At 44.5% G+C, this 13,083-nt stretch overlaps 10 non-coding genes across 10 annotated transcripts; all 10 read right to left on the bottom strand.

Annotated features, from left to right (window-relative positions):
• Positions 1–96: 96 nt before the first annotated feature.
• Positions 97–178, bottom strand: trnal-uag (transfer RNA leucine (anticodon UAG)). The gene has a single exon. It is a non-coding gene; the product is annotated as a tRNA-Leu (tRNA).
• Positions 179–787: 609 nt separating this feature from the next.
• trnal-uag (transfer RNA leucine (anticodon UAG)) lies at positions 788–869 on the bottom strand. Its single transcript has one exon. It is a non-coding gene; the product is annotated as a tRNA-Leu (tRNA).
• A 1,631-nt stretch (positions 870–2,500) lies between these two features.
• Positions 2,501–2,582, bottom strand: trnal-uag (transfer RNA leucine (anticodon UAG)). Its single transcript has one exon. It is a non-coding gene; the product is annotated as a tRNA-Leu (tRNA).
• A 1,633-nt stretch (positions 2,583–4,215) lies between these two features.
• On the bottom strand, positions 4,216–4,298 carry trnal-uag (transfer RNA leucine (anticodon UAG)). Its single transcript has one exon. It is a non-coding gene; the product is annotated as a tRNA-Leu (tRNA).
• A 2,225-nt stretch (positions 4,299–6,523) lies between these two features.
• On the bottom strand, positions 6,524–6,605 carry trnal-uag (transfer RNA leucine (anticodon UAG)). The gene has a single exon. It is a non-coding gene; the product is annotated as a tRNA-Leu (tRNA).
• A 2,224-nt stretch (positions 6,606–8,829) lies between these two features.
• trnal-uag (transfer RNA leucine (anticodon UAG)) lies at positions 8,830–8,911 on the bottom strand. Its single transcript has one exon. It is a non-coding gene; the product is annotated as a tRNA-Leu (tRNA).
• A 604-nt stretch (positions 8,912–9,515) lies between these two features.
• On the bottom strand, positions 9,516–9,597 carry trnal-uag (transfer RNA leucine (anticodon UAG)). The gene has a single exon. It is a non-coding gene; the product is annotated as a tRNA-Leu (tRNA).
• A 607-nt stretch (positions 9,598–10,204) lies between these two features.
• trnal-uag (transfer RNA leucine (anticodon UAG)) lies at positions 10,205–10,286 on the bottom strand. The gene has a single exon. It is a non-coding gene; the product is annotated as a tRNA-Leu (tRNA).
• Positions 10,287–11,911: 1,625 nt separating this feature from the next.
• trnal-uag (transfer RNA leucine (anticodon UAG)) lies at positions 11,912–11,993 on the bottom strand. The gene has a single exon. It is a non-coding gene; the product is annotated as a tRNA-Leu (tRNA).
• A 944-nt stretch (positions 11,994–12,937) lies between these two features.
• On the bottom strand, positions 12,938–13,019 carry trnal-uag (transfer RNA leucine (anticodon UAG)). The gene has a single exon. It is a non-coding gene; the product is annotated as a tRNA-Leu (tRNA).
• Between the last annotated feature and the right edge of the window lie 64 nt (positions 13,020–13,083).

The following is a 13,083-nucleotide window of genomic DNA, read 5'->3' as shown; positions in this document are numbered from 1 at the left end:
ATCATGCGAATGACTGCTCTTCAGCCTTGGGTCAGGCACCATTGTTGAGAGTGATTAGGTATAAGAATTCTTCTGCCATCTCCTAAAAACACTGCTTGGCAGCGGTGAGATTCGAACCCACGCCTCCGCAGAGACTGGAGCCTAAATCCAGCGGCTTAGACCACTCGGCCACGCTACCCTGTTGTAATATCATTTTTGCAATTTTCAAGTCTGGAGTCCTCCAAAGCAGCATTCTCAACTTGGTACATGAGCAGGGCTGAACTTGTGAGGAACAATGCTTGCCTAACCTTCAAAGTAAAAAATGCTAAGCTGTATGTAACTCTGAAAAAGAAGAATGGTTCCAATGTCTTTTTCAAATTGTTTCCCCTCATCTAGACTGGAAGAGAGGGTTTTCAAGAGAACACAAAGGCAAGAATCGTTGTAAAGTTACCAGCTGGCAGCATTCGATCCCACGCCTCCTCAGAGACTGGAGCCTAAATGCAGCGCCTTAGACCACTCAGACACGCTACCACAGGAAGACTGTATTTGCTGACATTCTTGTGGAAGAAGGTGAATTTGTCTTCTGTCAAAAGAGGAAAGATGCATCATTTCCTGCCTGTTATCAAAACACCGCAGGGTCTTCAATGTCGCCTAAGAACAAAGCCAGGTATGAGCATTTGCAAACGGCATCGTGGCATGGCTCTCTGCTACCATCATGCGAATGACTGCTCTTCAGCCGTGGGTCAGGCACCGTTGTTGAGAGTGATTAGGTATAAGAATTCTTCTGCCATTTCCTAAAAACACTGCTTGGCAGCGGTGGGATTCGACCCCACGCATCCGCAGAGACTGGAGCCTAAATCCAGCGCCTTAGAACACTCGGCCACGCTACCCTGTTGTAATGCCATTTTTGCAATTTTCAAGTCTGGAGTCCTCCAAAGCAGCATTCTCAACTTGGTACATGAGCAGGGCTGAACTTGTGAGGAACAATGCTTGCATAACCTTCAAAGTAAAAAATGCTAAGCTATATGTAACTCTGAAAAAGAAGAAGGGTTCCAATGTCTTTTTCAAATTGTTTCCCATCATCTATACTGGAAGAGTGGGTTTTCAAGAGAACACAAAGGCAAGAATCATTGTAAAGTTACCAGCATTCAATCCCACGCCTCAGCAGAGACTGGAGCCTAAATCCAGCGCCTTAGACCACTCGGCCACGCTACCCTGTTGTAATATCATTTTTGCAATTTTCAAGTCTGGAGTCCTCCAAAGCAGCATTCTCAACTTGGTACATGAGCAGGGCTGAACTTGTGAGGAACAATGCTTGCCTAACCTTCAAAGTAAAAAATGCTAAGCTATATGTAACTCTGAAAAAGAAGAATGGTTCCAATGTCTTTTTCAAATTGTTTCCCGTCATCTGTACTGGAAGAGAGGGTTTTCAAGAGAACACAAAGGCAAGAATCATTGTAAAGTGACAAGCTGGCAGCATTCGATCCCACGCCTTCTCAGAGACTGGAACCTAAATCCAGTGCCTTAGACCACTAGGACACGCTACCACAGGAAGACAGTATTTGCTGACATTCTTGTGGAAGAAGGTGAATTTGTCTTCTGTCAGAAGAGGAAAGATGCATCATTTCCTGCCTGTTATCAAAACACCGCAGGGTCTTCTTCAATGGGGCCTAAGAACAAAGCCAGGTATGAGCATTTGCAAACGGCATCGTGGCATGGCTCTCTGCTACCATCATGCGAATGACTGCTCTTCAGCCTTGGGTCAGGCACCGTTGTTGAGAGTGATTAGGTATAAGAATTCTTCTGCCATTTCCTAAAAACACTGCTTGGCAGCGGTGGGATTCGACCCCACGCATTCGCAGAGACTGGAGACTAAATCCAGCTCCTTAGACCGCTCGGCCACGCTACCCTGTGGTAATAACATTTTTGCAATTTTCAAGTCTGGAGTCCTCCAAAGCAGCATTCTCAACTTGGTACATGAGCAGGGCTGAACTTGTGAGGAACAATGCTTGCCTAACCTTCAAAGTAAAAAATGCTAAGCTATATGTAACTCTGAAAAAGAAGAATGGTTCCAATATATTTTTCAAATTGTTTCCCCTCATCTGGTCTGGAAGAGAGGGGTTTCAAGAGAACACAAAGACAAGAATCATTGTAAAGTTACCATCTAGCAGCATTCGATCCCACGCCTCCTCAGAGACTGGAGCCTAAATCCAGCACGTTAGGCTACTCAGACACGCTACCACAGGAAGACTGTATTTGCTGACATTCTTGTGGAAGAAGGTGAATGTGTCTTCTGTCAGAAGAGGAAAGATGCATCATTTCCTGCCTGTTATCAAAACACCGCAGGTTCTTCTTCAATGGGGCCTAAGAACAAAGCCAGGTATGAGCATTTGCAAAGGGCATCGTGGCACGGCTCTCTGCTACCATCATGCGAATGACTGCTCTTCAGCCTTGGGTCAGGCACCATTGTTGAGAGTGATTAGGTATAAGAATTCTTCTGCCATCTCCTAAAAACACTGCTTGGCAGCGGTGAGATTCGAACCCACGCCTCCGCAGAGACTGGAGCCTAAATCCAGCGCCTTAGACCACTCGGCCACGCTACCCTGTTGTAATATCATTTTTGCAACTTTCAAGTCTGGAGTCCTCCAAAGCAGCATTCTCAACTTGGTACATGAGCAGGGCTGAACTTGTGAGGAACAATGCTTGCCTAACCTTCAAAGTAAAAAATGCTAAGCTATATGTAACTCTGAAAAAGAAGAATGGTTCCAATGTCTTTTTCAAATTGTTTCCCCTCATCTAGTGTGAAAGAGAGGGTTGTCAAGAGAACACAACGGCAAGAATCGTTGTAAACTTATCGTCTGGCAGCATTCAACATCACACCTCGTCAGAGACTGGAGCCTAAATCCAGCACCTTAGACCACTCGGCCATGCTACCCAGTGTAAGTGTCTTTTTTGTCATTTTCAGGTCTGGAGTCTTCCAAAGCAGCATTCTCAACTTGGTCCATGAGCAGGGCTGAACTTGTGAGGAACAATGCTTGCCTAACCTTCAAAGTAAAAAATGCTAAGCTATATGTAACTCTGAAAAAGAAGAATGGTTCCAATGTCTTTTTCAAATTGTTTCCCCTCATCTAGACTGGAAGAGAGGGTTTTCAAGAGAACACAAAGGCAAGAATCATTGTAAAGTTACCAGCTGGCAGCATTCGATCCCACGCCTCCTCAGAGACTGGAGCCTAAATGCAGCGCCTTAGACCACTCAGACACGCTACCACAGGAAGACTGTATTTGCTGACATTCTTGTGGAAGAAGGTGAATTTGTCTTCTGTCAAAAGAGGAAAGATGCATCATTTCCTGCCTGTTATCAAAACACCGCAGGGTCTTCAATGTCGCCTAAGAACAAAGCCAGGTATGAGCATTTGCATACGGCATCGTGGCATGGCTCTCTGCTACCATCATGCGAATGACTGCTCTTCAGCCTTGGGTCAGGCACCGTTGTTGAGAGTGATTAGGTATAAGAATTCTTCTGCCATTTCCTAAAAACACTGCTTGGCAGCGGTGGGATTCGACCCCACACATCCGCAGAGACTGGAGACTAAATCCAGCTCCTTAGACCGCTCGGCCACGCTACCCTGTGGTAATATCATTTTTGCAATTTTCAATTCTGGAGTCCTCCAAAGCAGCATTCTCAACTTGGTACATGAGCAGGGCTGAACTTGTGAGGAACAATGCTTGCCTAACTTTCAAAGTAAAAAATGCTAAGCTATATGTAACTGAAAAAGAAGAAGGGTTCCAATGTCTTTTTCAAATTGTTTCCCGTCATCTGTACTGGAAGAGAGGGTTTTCAAGAGAACACAAAGGCAAGAATCATTGTAAAGTTACCAGCTGGCAGCATTCGATCCCACGCCTTCTCAGAGACTGGAGCCTAAATCCAGTGCCTTAGACCACTCGGACACGCTACCACAGGAAGACAGTATTTGCTGACATTCTTGTGGAAGAAGGTGAATTTGTCTTCTGTCAGAAGAGGAAAGATGCATCATTTCCTGCCTGTTATCAAAACAACGCAGGTTCTTCTTCAATGTCGCCTAAGAACAAAGCCATGTATGAGCATTTGCAAACGGCATCGTGGCATGGCTCTCTGCTACCATCATGCGAATGACTGCTCTTCAACCTTGGGTCAGGCACCGTTGTTGAGAGTGATTAGGTATAAGAATTCTTCTGCCATCTCCTAAAAACACTGCTTGGCAGCGGTGGGATTCGAACCCACGCCTCCGAAGAGACTGGAGCCTAAATCCAGCGCCTTAGACCACTTGGCCACGCTATCCTGTTGTAATATCATTTTTGCAATTTTCAAGTCTGGAGTCCTCCAAAGCAGCATTCTCAACTTGGTACATGAGCAGGGCTGAACTTGTGAGGAACAATGCTTGCCTAACCTTCAAAGTAAAAAATGCTAAGCTATATGTAACTCTGAAAAAGAAGAATGGTTCCAATGTCTTTTTCAAATTGTTTCCCCTCATCTAGACTGGAAGAGAGGGTTTTCAAGAGAACACAAAGGCAAGAATCGTTGTAAAGTTACCAGCTGGCAGCATTCGATCCCACGCCTCCTCAGAGACTGGAGCCTAAATGCAGCGCCTTAGACCACTCAGACAGGCTACCACAGGAAGACTGTATTTGCTGACATTCTTGTGGAAGAAGGTGAATTTGTCTTCTGTCAAAAGAGGAAAGATGCATCATTTCCTGCCTGTTATCAAAACACCGCAGGGTCTTCAATGTCGCCTAAGAACAAAGCCAGGTATGAGCATTTGCAAACGGCATCGTGGCATGGCTCTCTGCTACCATCATGCGAATGACTGCTCTTCAGCCTTGGGTCAGGCACCGTTGTTGAGAGTGATTAGGTATAAGAATTCTTCTGCCATTTCCTAAAAAAACTGCTTGGCAGCGGTGGGATTCGACCCCACGCATCCGCAGAGACTGGAGACTAAATCCAGCTCCTTAGACCGCTCTGCCACACTACCCTGTGGTAATATCATTTTTGCAATTTTCAAGTCTGGAGTCCTCCAAAGCAGCATTCTCAACTTGGTACATGAGCAGGGCTGAACTTGTGAGGAACAATGCTTGCCTAACTTTCAAAGTAAAAAATGCTAAGCTATATGTAACTGAAAAAGAAGAAGGGTTCCAATGTCTTTTTCAAATTGTTTCCCGTCATCTGTACTGGAAGAGAGAGTTTTCAAGAGAACACAAAGGCAAGAATCATTGTAAAGTTACCAGCTGGCAGCATTCGATCCCACACCTTCTCAGAGACTGGAGCCTAAATCCAGTGCCTTAGACCAGGGGTTCTCAACTGGTCTCAGCCCGGGACCCACTTTTTCTCATTGTCATTAAGTCGCGACCCATTAAAGAAAAAAAAGTTGTAGGTTGCCATACACCATGCACTTTATGTAATACAACTTGTTTGGTGGTCTTATGAAGGACCTTTTAAAAGCTATTGAAATTATAAAAAAAAACAGTATGTAGTGTTCTGGGGCCTTCACGACCGCCCCTTGCGTCCGTGTTAAGGTAATTTGTAGACGGTGCCTTAGACGTTGCAGTGGTGAAAGTTGCACATTTAAAATAACATGTTGTCTGCTATTTAAAATACGTCTATTCCTGACGTAAACAAAGTTGTAGATGTTTGTCTTAGTTGCCAGAAATAAGAATTTTCATATTCTGGCACTTTTGCTAATACTGTCAAAGTTATTGAAGAAAGAATTAAGAATATGTGAACGTGAAACAAACTTTACTAGTATGCATACGAGTGACTTTTGATACCATTAAAATTACCTTAAAACTATGTACAGCTATAAAGAAGTGTGTCCTCTTTGGGTCCGACACAGAGATACGGTCTCTGGTCTGACAGAGATGTAGACTGGAAAAAATGCGATATTTTTCGCTTGGCCATTTTCAACGCTTAGCGATTAGCGCTCCGCTGCTTTGCGAGTCACGCTGGTGATCAGATTCCCGCATTTGTTGATGGGGAGTGAAATAATTATATTACTCGCAAATTTAAATTTATGGTCGCGATTGCGACGATTTTAGTCGCAATCTGGAGCCCTGTCATGTCTGACGGGTGCCTCTCTGTATTTTTTCAGGATAAAAGGTGAGTACAAAATTAGAGGAGTAGCATATTAATTTTTTTACAAACTGTGCGCGACCCACCCAGAACGTGTCCGCGACCCACTTTTGGGTCGCGACCCACCAGTTGAGAATCACTGCCTTAGACCACTCGGACACGCTACCACAGGAAGACAGTATTTGCTGACATTCTTGTGGAAGAAGGTGAATTTGTCTTCTGTCAGAAGAGGAAAGATGCATCATTTCCTGCCTGTTATCAAAACACCGCAGGGTCTTCAATGTCGCCTAAGAACAAAGCCAGGTATGAGCATTTGCAAATGGCTTCGTGGCATGGCTCTCTGCTACCATCATGCGAATGACTGCTCTTCAGCCTTGGGTCAGGCACCGTTGAGAGTGATTAGGTATAAGAATTCTTCTGCCATCTCCTAAAAACACTGCTTGGCAGCGGTGGGATTCAAACCCACGACTCCGCAGAGACTGGAGCCTAAATCCTGCGCCTTAGATCACTCGGCCACGCTACCCTGTTGTAATATCATTTTTGCAATTTTCAAGTCTGGAGTCCTCCAAAGCAGCATTCTCAACTTGGTACATGAGCAGGGCTGAACTTGTTAGGAACAATGCTTGCCTAACCTTCAAAGTAAAAAATGCTAAGCTATATGTAACTGAAAAAGAAGAATGGTTCCAATGTCTTTTTCAAATTGTTTCCCCTCATCTGTACTGGAAGAGAGTGTTTTCAAGAGAACACAAAGGCAAGAATCATTGTAAAGTTACCAGCTGGCAGCATTCGATCCCATGCCTTCTCAGAGACTGGAGCCTAAATCCAGTACCTTAGACCATTCAGACACGCTACCACAGGAAGACTGTATTTGCTGACATTCTTGTGGAAGAAGGTGAATTTGTCTTCTGTCAGAAGAGGAAAGATGCATCATTTCCTGCCTGTTATCAAAACACCGCAGGGTCTTCAATGTCGCCTAAGAACAAAGCCAGGTATGAGCATTTGCAAATGGCATCGTGGCATGGCTCTCTGCTACCATCATGCGAATGACTGCTCTTCAGCCTTGGGTCAGGCACCGTTGTTGAGAGTGATTAGGTATAAGAATTCTTCTGCCATTTCCTAAAAAAACTGCTTGGCAGCGGTGGGATTCGACCCCACGCATCCGCAGAGACTGGAGACTAAATCCAGCTCCTTAGACCGCTCTGCCACACTACCCTGTGGTAATATCATTTTTGCAATTTTCAAGTCTGGAGTCCTCCAAAGCAGCATTCTCAACTTGGTACATGAGCAGGGCTGAACTTGTGAGGAACAATGCTTGCCTAACTTTCAAAGTAAAAAATGCTAAGCTATATGTAACTGAAAAAGAAGAAGGGTTCCAATGTCTTTTTCAAATTGTTTCCCGTCATCTGTACTGGAAGAGAGAGTTTTCAAGAGAACACAAAGGCAAGAATCATTGTAAAGTTACCAGCTGGCAGCATTCGATCCCACACCTTCTCAGAGACTGGAGCCTAAATCCAGTGCCTTAGACCAGGGGTTCTCAACTGGTCTCAGCCCGGGACCCACTTTTTCTCATTGTCATTAAGTCGCGACCCATTAAAGAAAAAAAAGTTGTAGGTTGCCATACACCATGCACTTTATGTAATACAACTTGTTTGGTGGTCTTATGAAGGACCTTTTAAAAGCTATTGAAATTATAAAAAAAAACAGTATGTAGTGTTCTGGGGCCTTCACGACCGCCCCTTGCGTCCGTGTTAAGGTAATTTGTAGACGGTGCCTTAGACGTTGCAGTGGTGAAAGTTGCACATTTAAAATAACATGTTGTCTGCTATTTAAAATACGTCTATTCCTGACGTAAACAAAGTTGTAGATGTTTGTCTTAGTTGCCAGAAATAAGAATTTTCATATTCTGGCACTTTTGCTAATACTGTCAAAGTTATTGAAGAAAGAATTAAGAATATGTGAACGTGAAACAAACTTTACTAGTATGCATACGAGTGACTTTTGATACCATTAAAATTACCTTAAAACTATGTACAGCTATAAAGAAGTGTGTCCTCTTTGGGTCCGACACAGAGATACGGTCTCTGGTCTGACAGAGATGTAGACTGGAAAAAATGCGATATTTTTCGCTTGGCCATTTTCAACGCTTAGCGATTAGCGCTCCGCTGCTTTGCGAGTCACGCTGGTGATCAGATTCCCGCATTTGTTGATGGGGAGTGAAATAATTATATTACTCGCAAATTTAAATTTATGGTCGCGATTGCAACGATTTTAGTCGCAATCTGGAGCCCTGTCATGTCTGACGGGTGCCTCTCTGTATTTTTTCAGGATAAAAGGTGAGTACAAAATTAGAGGAGTAGCATATTAATTTTTTTACAAACTGTCCGCGACCCACCCAGAACGTGTCCGCGACCCACTTTTGGGTCGCGACCCACCAGTTGAGAATCACTGCCTTAGACCACTCGGACACGCTACCACAGGAAGACAGTATTTGCTGACATTCTTGTGGAAGAAGGTGAATTTGTCTTCTGTCAGAAGAGGAAAGATGCATCATTTCCTGCCTGTTATCAAAACACCGCAGGGTCTTCAATGTCGCCTAAGAACAAAGCCAGGTATGAGCATTTGCAAATGGCTTCGTGGCATGGCTCTCTGCTACCATCATGCGAATGACTGCTCTTCAGCCTTGGGTCAGGCACCGTTGAGAGTGATTAGGTATAAGAATTCTTCTGCCATCTCCTAAAAACACTGCTTGGCAGCGGTGGGATTCAAACCCACGACTCCGCAGAGACTGGAGCCTAAATCCTGCGCCTTAGATCACTCGGCCACGCTACCCTGTTGTAATATCATTTTTGCAATTTTCAAGTCTGGAGTCCTCCAAAGCAGCATTCTCAACTTGGTACATGAGCAGGGCTGAACTTGTTAGGAACAATGCTTGCCTAACCTTCAAAGTAAAAAATGCTAAGCTATATGTAACTGAAAAAGAAGAATGGTTCCAATGTCTTTTTCAAATTGTTTCCCCTCATCTGTACTGGAAGAGAGTGTTTTCAAGAGAACACAAAGGCAAGAATCATTGTAAAGTTACCAGCTGGCAGCATTCGATCCCATGCCTTCTCAGAGACTGGAGCCTAAATCCAGTACCTTAGACCATTCAGACACGCTACCACAGGAAGACTGTATTTGCTGACATTCTTGTGGAAGAAGGTGAATTTGTCTTCTGTCAGAAGAGGAAAGATGCATCATTTCCTGCCTGTTATCAAAACACCGCAGGGTCTTCAATGTCGCCTAAGAACAAAGCCAGGTATGAGCATTTGCAAATGGCATCGTGGCATGGCTCTCTGCTACCATCATGCGAATGACTGCTCTTCAGCCTTGGGTCAGGCACCGTTGAGAGTGATTAGGTATAAGAATTCTTCTGCCATCTCCTAAAAACACTGCTTGGCAGCGGTGGGATTCAAACCCACGACTCCGCAGAGACTGGAGCCTAAATCCTGCGCCTTAGATCACTCGGCCACGCTACCCTGTTGTAATATCATTTTTGCAATTTTCAAGTCTGGAGTCCTCCAAAGCAGCATTCTCAACTTGGTACATGAGCAGGGCTGAACTTGTTAGGAACAATGCTTGCCTAACCTTCAAAGTAAAAAATGCTAAGCTATATGTAACTGAAAAAGAAGAATGGTTCCAATGTCTTTTTCAAATTGTTTCCCCTCATCTGTACTGGAAGAGAGTGTTTTCAAGAGAACACAAAGGCAAGAATCATTGTAAAGTTACCAGCTGGCAGCATTCGATCCCATGCCTTCTCAGAGACTGGAGCCTAAATCCAGTACCTTAGACCATTCAGACACGCTACCACAGGAAGACTGTATTTGCTGACATTCTTGTGGAAGAAGGTGAATTTGTCTTCTGTCAGAAGAGGAAAGATGCATCATTTCCTGCCTGTTATCAAAACACCGCAGGGTCTTCAATGTCGCCTAAGAACAAAGCCAGGTATGAGCATTTGCAAATGGCATCGTGGCATGGCTCTCTGCTACCATCATGCGAATGACTGCTCTTCAGCCTTGGGTCAGGCAACGTTTTTGAGAGTGATTAGGTATAAGAATTCTTCTGCCATGTCCTAAAAACACTGCTTGGCAGCGGTGGGATTCGAACCCACGTCTCCGCAGAGACTGGAGCCTAAATCCAGCGCCTTAGACCACTCGGCCACGCTACCCTGTTGTAATATCATTTTTGCAATTTTCAAGTCTGGAGTCCTCCAAAGCAGCATTCTCAACTTGGTACATGAGCAGGGCTGAACTTGTGAGGAACAATGCTTGCCTAACCTTCAAAGTAAAAAATGCTAAGCTATATATAACTCTGAAAAAGAAGAATGGTTCCAATGTCTTTTTCAAATTGTTTCCCCTCATCTAGACTGGAAGAGAGGGTTTTCAAGAGAACACAAAGGCAAGAATCGTTGTAAAGTTACCAGCTGGCAGCATTCGATCCCACGCCTCCTCAGAGACTGGAGCCTAAATGCAGCGCCTTAGACCACTCAGACACGCTACCACAGGAAGACTGTATTTGCTGACATTCTTGTGGAAGAAGGTGAATTTGTCTTCTGTCAAAAGAGGAAAGATGCATCATTTCCTGCCTGTTATCAAAACACCGCAGGGTCTTCAATGTCGCCTAAGAACAAAGCCAGGTATGAGCATTTGCAAACGGCATCGTGGCATGGCTCTCTGCTACCATCATGCGAATGACTGCTCTTCAGCCTTGGGTCAGGCACCGTTGTTGAGAGTGATTAGGTATAAGAATTCTTCTGCCATTTCCTAAAAACACTGCTTGGCAGCGGTGGGATTCGACCCCACGCATCCGCAGAGACTGGAGCCTAAATCCAGCGCCTTAGAACACTCGGTCACGCTACCCTGTTGTAATGCCATTTTTGCAATTTTCAAGTCTGGAGTCCTCCAAAGCAGCATTCTCAACTTGGTACATGAGCAGGGCTGAACTTGTGAGGAACAATGCTTGCATAACCTTCAAAGTAAAAAATGCTAAGCTATATGTAACTCTGAAAAAGAAGAAGGGTTCCAATGTCTTTTTCAAATTGTTTCCCATCATCTATACTGGAAGAGTGGGTTTTCAAGAGAACACAAAGGCAAGAATCATTGTAAAGTTACCAGCATTCAATCCCACGCCTCAGCAGAGACTGGAGCCTAAATCCAGCGCCTTAGACCACTCGGCCACGCTACCCTGTTGTAATATCATTTTTGCAATTTTCAAGTCTGGAGTCCTCCAAAGCAGCATTCTCAACTTGGTACATGAGCAGGGCTGAACTTGTGAGGAACAATGCTTGCCTAACCTTCAAAGTAAAAAATGCTAAGCTATATGTAACTCTGAAAAAGAAGAATGGTTCCAATGTCTTTTTCAAATTGTTTCCCGTCATCTGTACTGGAAGAGAGGGTTTTCAAGAGAACACAAAGGCAAGAATCATTGTAAAGTGACAAGCTGGCAGCATTCGATCCCACGCCTTCTCAGAGACTGGAACCTAAATCCAGTGCCTTAGACCACTAGGACACGCTACCACAGGAAGACAGTATTTGCTGACATTCTTGTGGAAGAAGGTGAATTTGTCTTCTGTCAGAAGAGGAAAGATGCATCATTTCCTGCCTGTTATCAAAACACCGCAGGGTCTTCAATGTCGCCTAAGAACAAAGCCAGGTATGAGCATTTGCAAATGGCATCGTGGCATGGCTCTCTGCTACCATCATGCGAATGACTGCTCTTCAGCCTTGGGTCAGGCAACGTTTTTGAGAGTGATTAGGTATAAGAATTCTTCTGCCATGTCCTAAAAACACTGCTTGGCAGCGGTGGGATTCAAACCCACGCCTCCGCAGAGACTGGAGCCTAAATCCAGCGCCTTAGACCACTCGGCCACGCTACCCTGTTGTAATATCATTTTTGCAATTTTCAAGTCTGGAGTCCTCCAAAGCAGCATTCTCAACTTGGTACATGAGCAGGGCTGAACTTGTGAGGAACAATGCTTGCCTAACCTTCAAAGTAAAAAATGCTAAGCTATATGTAACTCTGAAAAAGAAGAATGGTTCCAATGTCTTTTTCAAATTGTTTCCCCTCATCTAGTGTGAAAGAGAGGGTTGTCAAGAGAACACAACGGCAAGAATCGTTGTAAACTTATCGTCTGGCAGCATTCAACATCACACCTCATCAGAGACTGGAGCCTAAATCCAGCACCTTAGACCACTCGGCCATGCTACCCAGTGTAAGTGTCTTTTTTGTCATTTTCAGGTCTGGAGTCTTCCAAAGCAGCATTCTCAACTTGGTTCATGAGCAGGGCTGAACTTGTGAGGAACAATGCTTGCCTAACCTTCAAAGTAAAAAATGCTAAGCTATATGTAACTCTGAAAAAGAAGAATGGTTCCAATGTCTTTTTCAAATTGTTTCCCCTCATCTAGACTGGAAGAGAGGGTTTTCAAGAGAACACAAAGGCAAGAATCGTTGTAAAGTTACCAGCTTGCAGCATTCGATCCCACGCCTCCTCAGAGACTGGAGCCTAAATGCAGCGCCTTAGACCACTCAGACACGCTACCACAGGAAGACTGTATTTGCTGACATTCTTGTGGAAGAAGGTGAATGTGTCTTCTGTCAGAAGAGGAAAGATGCATCATTTCCTGCCTGTTATCAAAACACCGCAGGTTCTTCTTCAATGGGGCCTAAGAACAAAGCCAGGTATGAGCATTTGCAAAGGGCATCGTGGCACGGCTCTCTGCTACCATCATGCGAATGACTGCTCTTCAGCCTTGGGTCAGGCACCATTGTTGAGAGTGATTAGGTATAAGAATTCTTCTGCCATCTCCTAAAAACACTGCTTGGCAGCGGTGAGATTCGAACCCACGCCTCCGCAGAGACTGGAGCCTAAATCCAGTGGCTTAGACCACTCGGCCACGCTACCCTGTTGTAATATCATTTTTGCAATTTTCAAGTCTGGAGTCCTCCAAAGCAGCATTCTCAACTTG

Source organism: Brachyhypopomus gauderio, chromosome 1, assembly GCF_052324685.1.
Source record: "Brachyhypopomus gauderio isolate BG-103 chromosome 1, BGAUD_0.2, whole genome shotgun sequence".
Lineage (NCBI taxonomy): Eukaryota > Metazoa > Chordata > Actinopteri > Gymnotiformes > Hypopomidae > Brachyhypopomus > Brachyhypopomus gauderio.
Note: the sequence above shows the minus strand (reverse complement) of the source record. Positions and strands in the feature narration are given on the sequence as shown.